The sequence below is a fragment of the Canis aureus genome, unplaced genomic scaffold, assembly GCF_053574225.1.
Source record: "Canis aureus isolate CA01 unplaced genomic scaffold, VMU_Caureus_v.1.0 ptg000453l_RagTag, whole genome shotgun sequence".
Lineage (NCBI taxonomy): Eukaryota > Metazoa > Chordata > Mammalia > Carnivora > Canidae > Canis > Canis aureus.
The window spans coordinates 149,470-166,831 of NW_027554626.1; the positions used below are offsets into that span (position 1 = coordinate 149,470).

Sequence of the window (17,362 nt, forward strand, 5' to 3'; positions counted from 1 at the left end):
GAGTGTAGTTGGCGCGAGGGGGGTCTGCGTTTCCGAGCTCGAGGGTTGTTTCGGGGGGGCGGAGGGGGGGGAGGAGCGGGGGAAGAGAGAGGCACTGAAGAAAGAGGGAAGGTGGCGTTAGGAGGAGCCTTCCTTCAGGGGCGACTGACCGAGGGCCGACGTGCAGTCTACATCGCAGGGAATACGTGAGGACGAACCTAAAGGCTGTGAGGACGCGAAGAGAGGTCCTGCCTCAGGCGACTGACGCAGCTCGGCTGAAGTCTCCCATCTCGAGACGGCCACGTTGACTCAGGGCGCCTCCACCTCCCGCCGTCCTTTTTGTCATTTTTTCCCCTCAGGGTCGCTCACCACAAGATACGGGCTCCAGGAAGACGCCCAGCCACCCTTCAGCACCTCACGAACTCTACGCGCCACAAATTCAAATACGAGGGCTGGAGTCGCGCCGCCCCAAACGTCTCGTAGAGTGAGGCAGAGATCGACCAATCAAAGCCAGACCAGCGCCAGACGCCCAAGTCGGTGGGCGTGGCGAGGGAAATAAGGGCGGGACGATACTCTGTTGCCAAGACGACGGCTTCCGGGTGGGCGGGCCAAGGTGACTTGTGGCCGGAAGACGAGACTCCGCGGGAAAAGCAGCCTTGCCAAGCTGAAGGAGGAGCTGGCGGGCTGAGGCAGGTTCCTCGAGAGTAAAGGTGGGCGTGCGGTGGGGTCCCGCCACAGGCCTGCGTTTCCTTTACCCTTCTCTGTCATCAAACGATATTCCTGTCCAGTTACAAAGTGCAAGTTGTTGCCCTAAGGTAAGCGTGTGGTAACCCTACCCTCTCGTTAAGTAAGGGTTTATAGAAACCCTAGTCCACTTCGTCACTCGAGGAGAGGAGCGGGTGATTAAAAAGAAAAAAAAAAAAGAAAGAAAAGAAAAAAAAAAGGAAGTTCAGTAACTTAGAGTGCGGATTTTTTTTACTTCACTGTACACGTTTTGTAGTTTTAAAACACGGGCGCCATTCGACGTACTGTTAAATTTAAAATTTTGGTTCTTCCTGACTGCCAAATTCCGCCCTAACTTGGTAATGGACAAAGACCTGAATTTTCAAATTTTCTGTACAGTCGCAAAGCTTCTCTGACTTAAGTTCCTGATCTCCCACAAATCTAAAGGCAGACGGTAAAATAGCCAGGTGCTTTGAGCCTAAACCGTTCCAGGAATCCAACCGATTCAGCTGTCTCCTTTCTTTCCGAGAATCATTGTAATCTAAAATAATTGGAGCTAGGTGCTAAGTATGGCGCCTTCGGTTCAACGTGAATCTCATTGGACGGTATTGGTCTCACTCCAGTCTTACTTATGAAAGTAAACATTGAAATGATAGGGGGGAAATAAGGCTCTTCAAAGACACATAATTCTTCTAAAAAGACCTTGCTGCTTTGAAACACATGTTTTAAGAAGCAGCAAAAGTCACTGTTAAATTCTTGTCACCAAAGTCTTGTAGAAAACTTCACCAAAACTTCCCTGCCTATCAGGAAGAATTTATTCCTCTAGAATTAGGGCAGGGAAGTATTTATGAAGGCTTAGATCTATCTATCTTTAGGTCCCTCCAACCTCTTTCTTAATATTTCATCTTCAAAACTCCCTGCTAATGAGCACTTTTCCTGTAGCTTGGATGAGACCTTTTGAATAACTTCCTCAGCCTGTAGGTTAGAAATTTCATTAAATAAAAAATTAAATACATTAGAATGCTTAGGTATGAAGCATTAATGAACTGTGTAATACATTCTGCAGAAGAGGAGGCACTTAAGAAAACACAGACCACCTGCATTATAGAGCCATTCTAATGTGATAAGGTTTGATATATAGGCAAGAGATGAAAAAAAAATGGCCAGAACGTCAAAAGAGAATGTTCCATGAGCACCTTAACTGCCTTCACAGATCATTTGAAGATAAAACTAAATCTTAGCAGATGCCCAAGAGATCTTAGAGATGAACTAGAATGACCTTTGGATGTCAGTATTGTACTGAACAAAGTCATTTGGACTGTTATTTATCTGGCAGGGAAAAAAAAGCCTAAATTTTATAAGGACTTGGTCATTAATTTAAAAATGATTAGTGACTTTAGGGTTGAGAAAGGAAACTTGGACTTGTTAGATGTACTTATACTTGGAAAAAATGTTTCTACAAATAGTAGACATTTGACTTTGTATGCTGTTCCTCTCACCCAGATGTCCTTTCCACACAGCTTTGCTGAATCTTACTTATCCTTCAAGACCTAGGTCGAATTTTGAAGTTTTTGAGATGTAGCCCGCATATAGAATTATAATGTGCTCTTTATATGGCATTTTTGCTTTGGATCTTGTAATGTTTCTTAATGTTGATTAAATGTATTGTACGTATAGTTTGCATCATCTACTAGGTTCTAAGATGCTTAGAATGATATTTATCAGTGTACTGGCAGAATGACTTGCACATGGTAAACATGATTTTGATATAAAAATGCCTAAGATTAATATTAAATATAGTTGGGTAGCTGTATTAGTTTGCTCAGACACCCTTAACAAAATACTACAGACTGGGGGGGCTTAAACAGTAGAATTTTATTATCTTAAATTCTAGAGTGTAGGAAGTCCAAGATCAAGTTGTTAGGGTTGATTTCATCCCGAGGCCTCTCTCCTTGGATTATATAGATGGCCATGTTCTGTCTTGGTCTTTGCATGGTCTTTCCTATATGTATGTAAACTTCTGTGTCCAAATTTCTTAAAAGAACACGATTCAGGGATGCCTGAGTGGCTCAGCGGTTGAGCATCTGCCTTTGGCTTGGGGCGTGATCCCAGGTCCTGGGATCGAGTCCCACATCGGGATCCCTGCAAGGAGCCTGCTTCTCCCTCTGCCTATGTCTCTGTGTCTCTCATGAATAAATAAATAAAATATTAAAAACACGATTCATACTATCCTAAAGCTTATTTACCTCTTTAAAGATCTGGTCTTCAAATATGACTGCATTCTGAGAAGCTGGAGGTTAAGACTTCAACATAGGAATATGGGGGTTTGATGGGGGCTGCACACAGTCCAGCCCATAATAGGCAACAATTAAAAAGCACAAATGGTTGGGAGCAGTTGTCTGTCACGATTAGCACTCTCCTATTTAGACCATTTATATAGACATAAATATGTAATCAGATTAATGTGAGATAATAGGAAGTAGTAGAGCCTGTGGTAAATCAGAATATCTGCCTGAGCGAAAGACATTTAAATTAAAATTTATAAACAAACACCCTAATAATACTGGGCTATTCCAACAAAACAAACAGACTAACTGGTTTTGGCTTACAGGCATTGGTTTGCAAAAACCACCAGCATATTATTTCATTTGGAATCTATAACCTTTTATGATAGATGCTGGACATATTAAGTATGTTTTTCTATATCCAAAGGCATTTTTCCCCAAATCCCATTGGTTCATACATAACTTTGTATTGAGTACCTGCTGTGTTGAAAGAACTTTACTGAATGCTGTAGTGTGATTAAAATCCTCAAATTTGGCCTCATATATCCGAGAGTTACGGGGACATCCTATTTTTGAGATTTTATTTATTTATTAAGTGTATAACTATGCATGATTTATGTTTATTTATTTTGATACAGGTCTATCCTGTAAATAAACTAGAACTCAAAAAATTCCCTGTCAGATTATTTGCCCTCCTAAAGCCAAAGCTTTTCCCTGAAGTATCCTGTAGAAGACATGAAACATAGACAAAAATAATTATAGTGCAAGATAAAAGTGAGACTTTAGGAGAATTATAGATAAAGTACTGTGGGAAATTAGAGGAGGAAAAGATTTCTTCCAGCTAGGTGTGTTATTAAAGGTATTTAATGCAGTTAGAATTAATCTTTCCTACGGCCCATGGTACTTGTTATACAGCATTAATCAATGTATTATATGGTAGCTATTTGTATATGTTCCCATCTTTCCCAGTATACTCTGAAATACACAAGAATGTCTTAGTCTTTATATTAACCAATCTCATGTTGCCCAAAAGTATCAGAGTCACCTGGGGGAACTTTTTAAAAATAAACTTCTCAACTCTATTTCTGGAGATTCTAATTTAATAGGCCTGGAGGGGTGATAGAGAATCTATTTTGAAAAGGCTTCTTTCATTTAATGACTGATTATCAGCCCCATTTGGAACCTCCTGCCCTAGAGCACCTAGTATATAGTATGCTCTCAATAAATTCTTGTCACATTATATGAGCAGAGCTGTGACTTAGTAAGATTAATAAGACTCCAGTGTGTAGGATGAATTAGAATGGAAAATATCCTAGAGGCAAGGAAGTCCTATTACTGATGTCCAGCTAAAAGATTAAGCAGCCTGAAACTAGGGTAAAGGCCACAGGAAAGGAGAGAACCAAATGAGAAACATCGAAAAGGTAGAATCTGCAGAATTAGATGATACTTGATATAATGCACTAGTTCCCAAACATAGTGTGCCTAAGACTTAGATGGGATGTTTGTTTAAAAAGCAGGTTGCGACTCTCCTGTGAAATCCTAGTTAGTCCAGGGTGAGGCACTGAATCTGCATTTTTAACAACCCTGACTCATGATTTTTATTTAGGTTGTTTAATCTTTTAATTTAAGACCTCAATTTAAGAACACATTGATCTGTGGACCATTGTAAGAAGGAAGTTTAAAAAAATCTAAAGATTAAATCTTGAGTGAAAGGGAAGATGATAAGCCATTAATAGACACTCGGTATTTGGTTTAGAGGGAAATGAAGTTCATCTATGGAGCTATTTAACAGGAAGAAATTCAGTGTGAGAGCCTGGGAAAGGTACAGGGTGAAGAAAAATTTGGAAAACCCTTGTGATAAAAACAAAGATTCCTGAGAGAGAGAGAGAGAGAAAGGAAAAAGAAGAGAGTCATGGAGAAAATTGGGGCATTAGTTTTCTTAGAGATCTTGAGATGAAGGAGGCAACATATGAAAGAGAAGGTGGAGAGAACACTTGGAAAAACCAAAACCAAGAGTCTTAAATAAAGAATATATCGTCGAGTGTGGATGAGAACTACAAGGGTTATGGGGTGAACGTGAAGATCTATTTGGTACCCTTTAATAGAGGGGGTTTTACACAACTGTGTGGTTGGTATGAGTTGAAAAATAAATGATGGCAAGAAAATTTAAGCTAGGGATGATTAGGCATAATTTACAATGTGAAGAAAAAAATATCTACACCCCCATGTTCACAGGATTATTTACAATAACCAAGACAGGGAAACAACCTAAGTGTCCATCAAAAGATGAATGGATAAAAATGCTGTGATATACACACACAGTAAAATATTAGCCATAAAAAAGCAAAACAAGGAAATCCTGCCATTTGTAGCAACAGGGATGGACCTTGAAGGTATTAGGCTATGTGAAATAAGTTGGAGGGTGACAGATACTGTATGATCTCACATGTGGAGTGTAAAAACAAAGCTCAAAAAAGAGGTCAGGTTTGTTGTTATGAGAGGCGGGGGAGGGGAGGTACCCCGGTAGGGGAAGTACAAACTTCTAATGGTAGATAAATAGTAATAGGGATGTAATGTACCTTTTATGTTGATTATAGTTTGCATTGCTATATGATACATGTGAAGTTAAGAGTGTAAATCCTAAGACTTCTCATCACAAGGAACTTTTTTGTTTTTTGCTTATTGTATCTATATAAGATGATAGATGAGAACTAAACATTATGGTAATCTTTTCACAATATATGTAGGTCAGACAATTATGTTGTACACCCTAAACTTGTACAGTGGTGTATACCAATTATATCTCAATGAAACTGGAGAAAAGAAATGAGATTGTCATTATGTGAAAGAGGTAACTGAGGAAGATACTTAAAATCTGTTAGAGATTTCCATTTTTTGTAACAATAAAAAATAATTCTTAAGAGCAGGATCAAATGAAATAAAGAAATAAAAGGGCCATGATAATACTAAAAGTAAACATGCATCATTAGGATAACATAGATTTTTTTTCAAACTTTTTATATAAATTAATTCTAGTTAGCATACAGTATATTATGAGCTTTAGGGGTAGAATTTAGTGATTCATTAGTTGATTGTAACACCTAGTCCTCATTATATCAAGTGCCCTCCTTAATGCCTATCACCCAATTATCCCAGCCCCCCAACCACTTCCCCTCCAGTAACCCTCAGTTGTGTTTCCTATAGTTAAGAGTCTCTTATGGTTTGCCTTCCTCTCTGTTTTAGTCTTATTTTTCCTTCCTTTCCCCTATGGTCATCTGTTTTGTTTCTTAAATTCCACATATGAATGAAATCATATGGTATTTGTCTTTTTCTGAGTTATTTCACTTAGCGTAATACACGCTAGTTCCATCCACATTGCAAATGCCAAGATTTCATTCTTTTTGATGGCTGAGTAATATTCCATTATGTGAATGTATGTATGTATGTATATATCACATCTTCTTTATCCATTTATCTGCCAGTAGACATCTGGGCTCTTTCCATAGTTTGGTTATTATGGACATTGCTGCTATCAGCACTGGGGTGCATGTGCCCTTTCAAATCACTATGTTTGTATTCTTTGGATAAATACCTACTAGTGCAATTACTGAGTTGGAAGGTAACTCTATTTTTAACTTTTTGAGGAACCTCTATACTGTTTTCCAGAATGTACCCGTTTGCATTCCCACCAATAGCTTAAGAGGGTTCTCCTTTCTCCACATCCTCACCAACATCTCTTGTTTCCGGAGTTGTTCATTTAGCCTTTCTGACCAGTGTGAGATGGTATTTCATGTGGTTTTGATTTGTATTTCCTTGATGCCTAGTGATGTTGAGCATTTTTTCATGTGTCTGTTAGACATTTGTATGTAATGTCTTCTTTGGATATATGTTCATGTTTTCTGTCCATTTCTTTACTGGATTTTTTTGTTTTTTTGAGTGTTGAGTTTGGTAAGTTCTTCATAGATTTTGGATACTAACCCTTTATCAGAAATGTCTGCAAATATCTTCTCCTATTCTGTGGGTTGCCTTTTAGTTTTGCTATTTCCTTTGCTGTGCAAAAGCTTTTTATCTTGATGAAGTCCCGTATTTCATTTTTGCTTTTGTTTCTCTTGCCTTTGGAGATGTGTTTAGCAAGAAGTTCATCTGCAGCTGAAGTAGAAGAGGTTGCTGCCTGTGTTCTCTAGGATTTTGATGGATTCCTGTCTCACATTTAGATATTTCCATATAAAAAAATCTGTTTGAGGGCACCTGGGTTGCTCAGGGGTTGAGCATCTGCCTTTGGCTCAGGTTGTGATCTCAGAGTCCTGGGATCAAATCCTGTGACTGGGATCAAGCCCTGGGATCAAATCCTCTGCTTAGGTCTCTGCCTCTCTCTATGCTCTCCCTGTGTCTCTCATGAATAAATAAATCTTAAAAAAAAAATCTGTTTGCTACTATGAACTTTGCTTGATATGTAAATAATTTTATTAAGAAACTTAAGAAATTGAACTCCAATAAAAAAATAATAAATAAATAGCATTCTGGCATGGCAAGAAAAAAAAGAAACAAGATATTGAAATATTTTTTTAGTTTCTATTTCTGTAAAATCTATAAAACTGAAAAGATACAGGGGCGCCTGCATACATGGCTCAGTTGGTTACACCTATGCCGTCGGCTCAGGTCATGATCTCTGGATCTTGAGATCGACCCCCACGTTGGGCTTTCGGCTCAGAGGGGGACCTATTTGTCCCTCTCCCTTTGCCTGCTGCTTCACCTGCTTACAAACACCCGTACTCCCTCTCTCTCTGTTGAATAAATGAATAAATCTTAAAAAAAAAAAAATAGAGACCATAGAAACAATTGAAGAAAACAGCAAGACATGGTTTAGAATGAAATTCATTGAAGAAGAAAAATCCCCCTAAAAATAACTCACTTAGTAGAAATTTTCTTGATTTTGTACCATCTCCTTTTTGTCATAGAGAAATGTTATAGTATGTCTCATTAGAAGCATTTTTTAAATATCTGTAATACAGGCAACTAATAGAACATATATATTTATAAATAACCATGACATACGGTAAAATCATAACTATATGAAGAATGAGCCATTATATCGATATATAAATTTTCATGTTAAAATCCTATTTTTAGAAAGGTTTCTTAAAAAAAATAAAAAGGTTTCGTAAATAAGGCTGTTAATATTTGTCAATGTATTTTGTAAGAATATTTTTAAATTGGTGTGTTTAAGTTAAATTTAATTACTGATGTGGTTGAATTTAACTCTGTCATCTTGATACTTGTTTTCTATATGTCCCCTGTATTCTCTGTTCTTTCATTCCTCTTCTCCTATGTTCTTTTAGGTTAATCGAGTATTTTTTCGGTTTCTATTCTATCTCCTCATTTGTCTGCTTGGTCATATATACTTGTGTTGTAATTTAATAGGATCCTTTAGAAATGAAATATACGTACTTAAATTATCACAGTCTACCTTGGATTAGTGTTATACTACTTCACTTATAACTTCCCTTACAGCAATGTAATTTTATATACTTCCCTCTCATTCTTTGTACTAATTTTGTCATTATTTTTACATCTATACTTTCTATAAGCTCAAAAATACATATTGCTATTTTTGCTCTAAACAATTAACTGACTTTTAAAAAATTGTGGTAAAATAACATAAAACTTACCATCTTAATCATCTTTTTAAGTTTGTATTTCAGTAGTGTTAAGTACATTGACATTGTTCTGCAACTAATCCCTAGATCTCTTTTCATCTTGCAATATTGAAACTCTATACCAATTAAGCCACAGTTCCCCATTCCCTTTCCCACAAGTACCTGACATTTCTGCTTTCTGTCTCCATGAATTTGACTACTGTAGGTACCTTGTGTATAGAACCCATACAGTATTTGTCTTTTTGTGACTGGCCTATTTCATTTAGCATTATGTCCTCAAGGTTCATCTTTGTTGGAGCACGTGTGAGGATTTCCTTTATTTTCTTTTTTTAATTAAAAAAATTATTACTTTTAATTCCACTGTAATTCTATACATTACCCAGTGCTCATCATAAGTGTACTCTTATTTCACCCATCCTTGTACCCACCTCCCCTCTGGTGCCATCAGTTCCCTATAGTTAAGAGTCTGTTTTTTTGTTCCTTTTTTCTTTGCTTGTTTGTTTCTTATATTCCACATGTGAGGGAAATCATATAGTATTGGTCTTTCTCTGACTAGCTTATTACACTTGCCATTATACCTTTTAGATCCATCCATGTTGTTGTAAATAGAAGGATTTCATTCTATTTTATGGCTTAGTAATATTCCATTTTGTGTGTGTGTGTGTGTGTGTGTGTGTGTGTGTATATACCACATCTTTTTAACTCATTCATATATTATTAGAAACTTGGGCTCCATAATTTGACTCTTGTAAATAATGTTGCAGTAAACCTAGGGGTACATGTATCTTTTCCAATTGATGTTTTCTTATTTTGGGGGTAAATACCTGGTAATGGAATTACTGGATCACAAGGTAAATCTATTTTGAATTTTTTGAGGACCCTCCATACTGTTTTCCATTTGAGCTGCTCCAGTTTGCATTCCTACCAACAGTGCACAAGGGTTCCTTTTTCTCTGCAACTTGACCAACACTCGTTTCTAGTATTTTTTTTTGTAGCCATTCTGACAGGTGTGTGATGATACCTCATTGTGGTTTTGATTTGCATTTTCCTGTTGATGAATGATGTTGAGCATCTTTTCATGTGTATGTTGGTCATCTCTGTGTCTTCTCTGAAGAAATATTTATTCAAGTCTTTAGCCCATTATTAATTGGTTTATTTTTGGTGCTGAGTTGTAGAAGTTCTGTATATATTTTGGATACTAACCCTTTATTGGATATATCATTTGCAAATATATTCTCCCATTCAGTAGATGTCTTTTAGTTTGTTGACCTTCCTTTGCTGTGTTAGAAGCTTTTTATTTTGATGTAGTCCCAATAGTTTATTTTTGTTTTATTTCCCTTCCCTTAGGAGACATATCTAAGAAAAAGTTGTCTGGCTGATGTCAGAGAAGTTTCTGGCTTTGTTCTCTTCTAGGATTTTACTGATTTCCTGTCTTACATTTAGGTCTTTAATATATTTTGAATTAAGTTTGTGTATAGTATAAGGAAGCAGTCCACATTCATTGTTTTGCAGATAGCTGTCCAGTTTTACCAACACCATTTGTTGAAGAGACTGTCTTTTTCCCATTACATATTCTTATCTCCTTTGTCAAAGATTAACTGGCCATATAATTGTGGGATTATTTCTGGGCTCTCTGTTCTATCGAACTGTGTATCTATTTTTGTGCCAATACCATACCATTTTGGTTATTACAGCTTTGTAGTATCTCTTAAAATCTGGGATTGTGATATCTCCAATTTTGTTCTTTTTCAATATTGCTTTGGCTATTCGGGGTCTTGGGTGGTTCCATACAAATTTAGGGTTTTTTTACATTTTTTTAAGATTTTATTTATTTATCATGAAAGACAGAGAGAGAGAGAGAGAGAGAGAGAGGGACAGAGACACAGGCAGAGAGAGAAGCAGGCTCCATGCAGGGAGCCTGACGTGGGACTCGATCCAGGGTCTTCAGGATCACACCCTGGGCTGCAGGCGGCGCTAAACCGCTGCGCCACTGGGGCTGCCCGGTTCCATACAAATTTAGGATAATTTTTTAGTTCTGTGAAAAATGCTATTGATATTTTGATAAGGGTATATTTTCTAAGAAATTGCTGCTTACTGTGTTGTATGCAGCTATGTTTTGAAAAACAAAAAATAAAAACATACTTCTTAGAATGTGGAAAGAATTAGGTAATATTATTTCAAAAATAAGTTCTGGACTTTTAATACAACTGTATAAAAGTAAGGAATGTGATGGGCATGAAAATGTAGTGCTTAGATTTCCTGCTATGGGAAACATAAATGACTGATGACCCCATCTGCTGCCTTTTAGACCCAATCTCAAATTCATGCCAAGGCCAGGATTCCCAAGTGATCCTTCCAGACAATGACTGTATATGGGTGTTGTAAAGCGGGTCCTTTCCAATTAGATGCAGGACTCCTTTACTGGCATACTTTGACTCAAGGACTTCCCACTGACTGAGCCAAAACTTACTTAGAACTGTGCTGCAGTCTGATGCTCTTCCCACCTGGCCTCCTTCTTCCCTTTTTCCTTCACAGCCTGGAGGCTCTCTTACCTTCCTTTGCTCCCTTCTCATCACCTATTATAAGCAAATCCCCAAATCTTTTGCTTACCTAATCCTATTTGGATATGCTTGTTAGAAGACCTAAACCATTACAGAAACACAGACCTGACATACTACTGACAGAAAATGGACCAAAATGATGACTTACAGGAAAAGAAATATCCTTACAGAAAAATTCCAAATAATGTGTGTATATACTCTCTCCTTTTTAGGAGCTAGGGCTTAATTCTACTCCCTTCCAATGTGGGGTTCATTGCTTCCAATGAATAGGGAAGTATCTACCAGCAGCCTCCCCCTTTATTTTATTATTTTTTTAAAGATTTATTTATTTACTTATTCATTCATTCATTCATTCATTCATTCATGATAGACATAGAGACAGAAAGAGAGAGGCAGAGACACAGGCAGAGGGAGAAGCAGGCTCCATTCCAGGAGCCCGACGCGGGACTTGATTCCGGGTCTCCAGGATCACGCCCTGGGCCAAAGGCAGGCGCCAAACCACTGAGCCACCCAGGGATCCCCAGCCTCCTCCTTTAAAAAACCATCCCCGACTCCACACAGACACAGGAACCTTTTTAGACATTTTTTCATAATGCCCCCCCTCACCCAGGTGAAATTTTATTACCATAAATACACTGTATATCTCTTTATGTACTATTTATATATCCACTATTTTATGCATGAAAAGAGTTAAATTTTTTTTGCCTGCAGGAATGAGTTTTTACTTCCTTGAGGATGTTATAATACCCCCCCACTGAGAATGCATAGAAGAGTATGGAAAGGGAAAATTTCTAACTTGCTGTGAAGAAATCTAGCAGACACCACCTTAACCAAGTTATCAAAGTTAGCATCACCAGTGATAAATACTGCTAATACCATATACTCCTAGTATGATACAGTGAGAAGGATATCTTGCCTTTGTAGGAGTCTTCTCCAGAAAACATAACCCCTGTCTTATTACAATAAAATGTCCAACAAACCCAGATTGAGGGACATTTTACTAAATATCTGACCAGCATGCTTCATAAGTGTCAATGGAATAAAAAACAAGGGAAGACTGAGAAATTGTCACAGATCATTCGAGACTAAGGAAACATAACTACTAAATGCAATGTGGTATCCTAGATCCTTGCACAGAAAAAGATCACTGGACAGACATGGGTGGAATGTGAATGAAATCTGTAGTTAATAATGTTATATCAATGTTAACTTCTTAGTTTTGACAAATGTACCATGGTTTTTTTTTTTTTTTAAGATTAATTTATTTATTTATGAGAGAGACGGAGAGAGAGAGAGGCAGACACACAGGAAGCCTGATACGGTACTCCATCCCAGACCCCAGGATCATGCCCTGAGCCGAAGGTAGACGCTCAACTGCTGAGCCACCCAGGTGTCACTCTACCGTGATTTTTAAAGATAATATTAGGGAAAGCTGGGGAAAAGGTAAGAGGGAACTGACTCTACTATCTTTGTAACTTCTCTGTAAATCTCAAATTGTTACAAAATTAAAAGTTTAATAAAGGAGTGTTCAAAGAATGAAGATCATCTATCTCTATGAAATAATGGCACGAGTATTAAAAGAGAACTAAATATAGATTGTTAGAATCATAAATATTAAGCTAATCTGAAAATGTGAGTTTTGTAGATATATTAGTAAGTGAAAAAATATAGGGGATGTAGTATTTCTCAAATTAGTGAAGCCGTGATGCAGTGTCTCATGACATCTGTGCACAATTAATTCAAGTTGTCCTGGATATAAACAGAGTCAGATGTATTCAAACCTGGCTGGAGAACCATAAAAAATATTGATAAAGCATAAAAGGAAATGTATCAAATTGGCGAATATGTCTAGGTGCTGCAAGGATCAGTGTTACGTCCTGTCTTACCTAGGTGCTGCATTAATGATGTAGAAAAGAGAGGAAAAAGCATATTAATGAAATTCACAGATTATATTAAATTGCAAATAGCAGTAAGGGCAGCAAAGCAATATAAAAGTATGCAGAGAACTTAGACATGTGGAGTGGAGACAAGATGAGATTCTACCCCTCTAAAATAGAAACTACTACTGCATTAGGAGAAAAACAATAAAGCAGAATAGGTATTAAAAGGAATTGCGATCTGAAAGTCATCAAATGGTCAAAAGGACCTCAAAGTGAAAATGAATATTAAAGTAGATAGAAATTTATGATATAGTGATTTTGAAGATTATGGCTGCATATACTACATACCACAAAGAGAGGATAGCATGGTCTGTTCTTCAGACCTCCAGTAAAACGACATCTGGAAGACAGAATTCGTTTTGTGTCAAGTTGGTACCTAACTACCATTGACAAAATAGAAGTAGTAATAAAAATGATTAAGCCTTAGAACATGGCTGACAAGTATGTTTATCTTCAGCAAATTATACTGAGTTTTTTCACCAGTCTTTCCATTCATAACTACTGATTCTAATTCATATCCCACATAGGTGACCCTTTGTCAAACACACAACTTATACTAAGCCTCAGAGAACCTTACCTCTTTTTAACCTTCTCCCTTGTTTCTCCAATTAAATTTACAAATTCTTTGTAATTTCTCATTTTCATTAAGATTAAATTAAATTAATATAGCCTTTCTTGATTACTTACTAAAACTGACTGAAGCTTAAGTCACATCTACATCCCAATGATGCAAGCCTTGTTTGCAAATGCATGCATATGCTCCTACCAGCAGCTATAAAACAGAGCATAAACTAGAGTAACATCTGAGAAGTGTGTTGTACTTGAGACCTTACTGAATAACAACTTTAAGAAAAAAAAACCACATAGATCAGAATTCTAGTAGCAGTGCAATATTCCAGTGATCACAGCATATATCAGGAAACCCCAAGGCATTATCACCTGTTGGCAAGGAGTCATTCAGAATAATATATGAAGAAATCTCTCTTCTAGATGACTACATATACTTATTAAGTATAACATAATAGATGCTTTTGAAAAAACTTTCCCAGTACAAAAAAAGTCTATGAATTTTTATTTTTATGGTTTAAGAGTATGTATTTCTTTAACATCTGTATGAAAAAAATGTATAATCCTAAGGGCATACATAATATTTAGGCTCAGTAGATTACAACAAACAAAATATTTATGAGAATCAGTGAGTTAGAAGAAATATGTGAGATCTTGTCTCAACCCCCTCTTCTTTTATATATAGTCATAGTGGGCACAGAGATGAAGGAAGGAATACCCCGCATAGTTGGGGAAAGGATACTACACAATAAATTGATGTTGTTTTTTTTTGTTTGTTTTTTTTTTTTTTTTAGTGCTCGATGTTGTATTTTTAAGAAACTGAGGAGAATCCTACATTGGATGGGAGGCTGGATCAAATGAATTCTAAGGTTCTTCTCCATGCATTGAGGATATTTGTGTTAATTATATGGCTGCTTGGATGCCTACAGAGTACACACATGATATGGTTGTCTCAAGATCTTTATAAAACTAAACAATATCATCTATTCTCCTTTTTCAGCAAAGCTTCTTACTGTAGAGATATAGCTCTACATATAAAATATATACATATATATATAAAACAAGAATGTATAAAGAACAAGAACTGTTCCCTCAGTTCAGGCTCTAGATGCCTAGGTGTTATACTTGGTTATTAAATTATTTGTTATTGGACAACCCAGCCTTAACTCTCATAAAATACAGAACCCTAAACACCAGAAGTGTAGGGAGGTTAAAAGACTAGATATAAGCACATTTATCATTAATTCTTTGAAAAACGTTGTGACAGGAAGTAAAAAGGGACTTGATAATTCTGTACCTGAAATAATTCATATTGTTCAGTATTTTCTTAGACACTTCTGTGACAAACTCCAAAAAGTTGCCTTCTTTATATTCTTCGAGGTAACCTGGTCATTATTTTTTCATGACTCATGTGTCAGAGGTATAGCTGTCATTTCTACAGTCACTTCAACAATAGATAGTAAAACTGATCATGTCCACTGACTTAAAGCATACAAGAATCTAGTTTACTATTGATATTAAACATCTAATTTTTGCTCATCTACAACTTAGTATCTTTAGAAAGCCACATATGCCTCGAAATATTCTTGTCATCTGGATGCTATTTGTTACCATTTCTTGATTTTTATTTAGGTCTTAACATCTTCATCTCTCTTAGAAGCTGAGACTAGATCCTTGGCCATGAGTTCTTTGGTGCCTAGGATATCTTTTTATTTTTAAATCTTTTGCAGTGGTATAGCCAGCGTATTGGGAATCATTTTGAATATTTGTGGCTGAGAAGGGCTTCTAATAATTTCCCAGATATTCATGAGAGACACAGAGAGAGAGAGAGGCAGAGACACAGGCAGAGGGAGAAGCAAGCTCCATGCAGGGAGCCTGACTTGGGACTTGATCCTAGGTCTCCAGGATCACACCCTAGACTGAAGGCAGCGCTAAACCGCTGAGCCACTGGGGCTGCCCCCCAGATATTCTTCATGAAAACAATAGACTTGAATTCTGACCCTTACCAACTTCCTGTATTTTTATCAAATGATTTTTATAATCACAAAACAGAAAAATAACGTGAGCAATAGAACAAAGTATTTGTTATAGTCAAATGCAAAGTTGATTAAACGGTAAGGAGATTAACTTATTTGGGTTTTTGTTTGTTTGCACCAGCAAGATTTTATTTCATTTTGCAAAGTTGCAGATTTTTCTGGACTTCTCTTTAATGATTTTATCATGGTGAGTGCTAGATTTCTCATATTGGCTCTACCACCTAGAAACATCTCTGAATGTAAGTTCCAAGTAGACTTCCTGATTATTCAGATTTCATCCTAAGACTGTTGACTTCTAACTCTCCCATAATAAACCAATCAAAATCCACCCTCTAAGAAATCTTTAGATTTCTTGGTTTCATTCATTGTGTAGCTAGTTATCATGGTCTATTTTCATCATTCTTCTTGCTTTGCCCCGGCTGTCATCACCTGTGATCAATTGATATTTATATAGACATGAATTGAAGTAACCTCACAGAACTCTGACACCTTTAAATAAATTCTGTATTGCTAAATATTTTGTATTTGTAAACTACAATCTATATATAGGTTTTGGTTAAAGGTAACATACGTTTATTTCTAACATGCTTACTACTGCCAACATATAATAAGAGTTCTGGATTCTTTATAATTGCACGAAAAGGAGAAATATTCTTATTTTGCTACTATAGTAATTCTGAAGATGTTCAACAAAGTTGTAAAACTTGAGTCTTCAACATAGTGGTGAAAAGAATATGTACACACACACATGTACGAATATAACTTAGTAAGGTTTAGGGAAAAAAGAGCTAGTATGACTTATCTCAGGAAATTTGCTGCTAGACCTGGAATTTTTGGATTCCAGTGTTGATTTTTAATGTTGATTTTGATAGAATATGTTATTTTTGCACTCTAAATATAGTCAGGTTACTATGGTTGTAAGAAATATTCTTTATGACATAATCATAAAGTACAAGAAGCATAAGATTTACCGTACATTGTTATACCTGCAGCTCTACCAGCATGGTATTCAGCTTCCAAAAGTAATGCCAAGCCAAGCAGGTTTTATGGGAGAGAGTGTTTGTCTGCCATACTTCAAGTCTTAAAAAGTTTAACTTCCTATGCATCTGTCATTCATAATATATGTAAATTTTCTGAGTTACCAGGCTCTACTGCTTTTTAAGGTAATGAATTACTTGTGTTTATCAGGAGCCATCATTGTTACCTAAATTTACGTTAACTTACCTTATAGACGGGTTGTAGATTCTTAAAGGTATTATTAAGGACCACTTGGAAGATGATGGGGAGTATTTTCTTGTTATTCTTATGAAAGTTAGGATTATTGATTGCTGCCTTTTGTATAGTTATTTTAGGAATTCATCATTTTAAAGATAAGATTACAATTTCACTTTAACAAATGGGTAATTTATTCTGAGTCTGGCTCCTCCAGTTTTGTCTTTATCTTTTAAATTACTCTATTGTGCTATCTCTTATGAGAATATTCCTAAGAATTTTTTCCTAATCTCAGATTATTGTCCCTTATATTTCATACTTTTATTTAAGGTAACAAAATATTAAAATAAGTGTAGAATTGTCCTAATTATAGCATTAGATTTCCATGTTTTCTTGTTTTAT

At 36.4% G+C, this 17,362-nt stretch overlaps 2 long non-coding RNA genes across 8 annotated transcripts in view; one reads left to right on the plus strand and one right to left on the minus strand.

Annotated features, from left to right (window-relative positions):
• LOC144310133 (uncharacterized) overlaps positions 1-3,763 on the minus strand; it is a 116,501-nt gene extending 112,738 nt beyond the window's left edge. Inside the window, exon 1 of one of the 7 annotated variants that reach the window (XR_013375837.1) lies at positions 150-3,763. This is a non-coding gene — a long non-coding RNA (uncharacterized LOC144310133). The remainder of the gene's footprint in view (positions 1-149) is intronic. The other 6 variants (XR_013375834.1, XR_013375833.1, XR_013375836.1 and 3 more) reach the window with 6 other exon arrangements.
• LOC144310134 (uncharacterized) lies at positions 96-17,162 on the plus strand. Its single transcript, XR_013375838.1, has 3 exons — positions 96-794; positions 12,461-12,648; positions 14,507-17,162. It is a non-coding gene; the product is annotated as an uncharacterized LOC144310134 (long non-coding RNA).
• Positions 17,163-17,362: the final 200 nt, after the last annotated feature.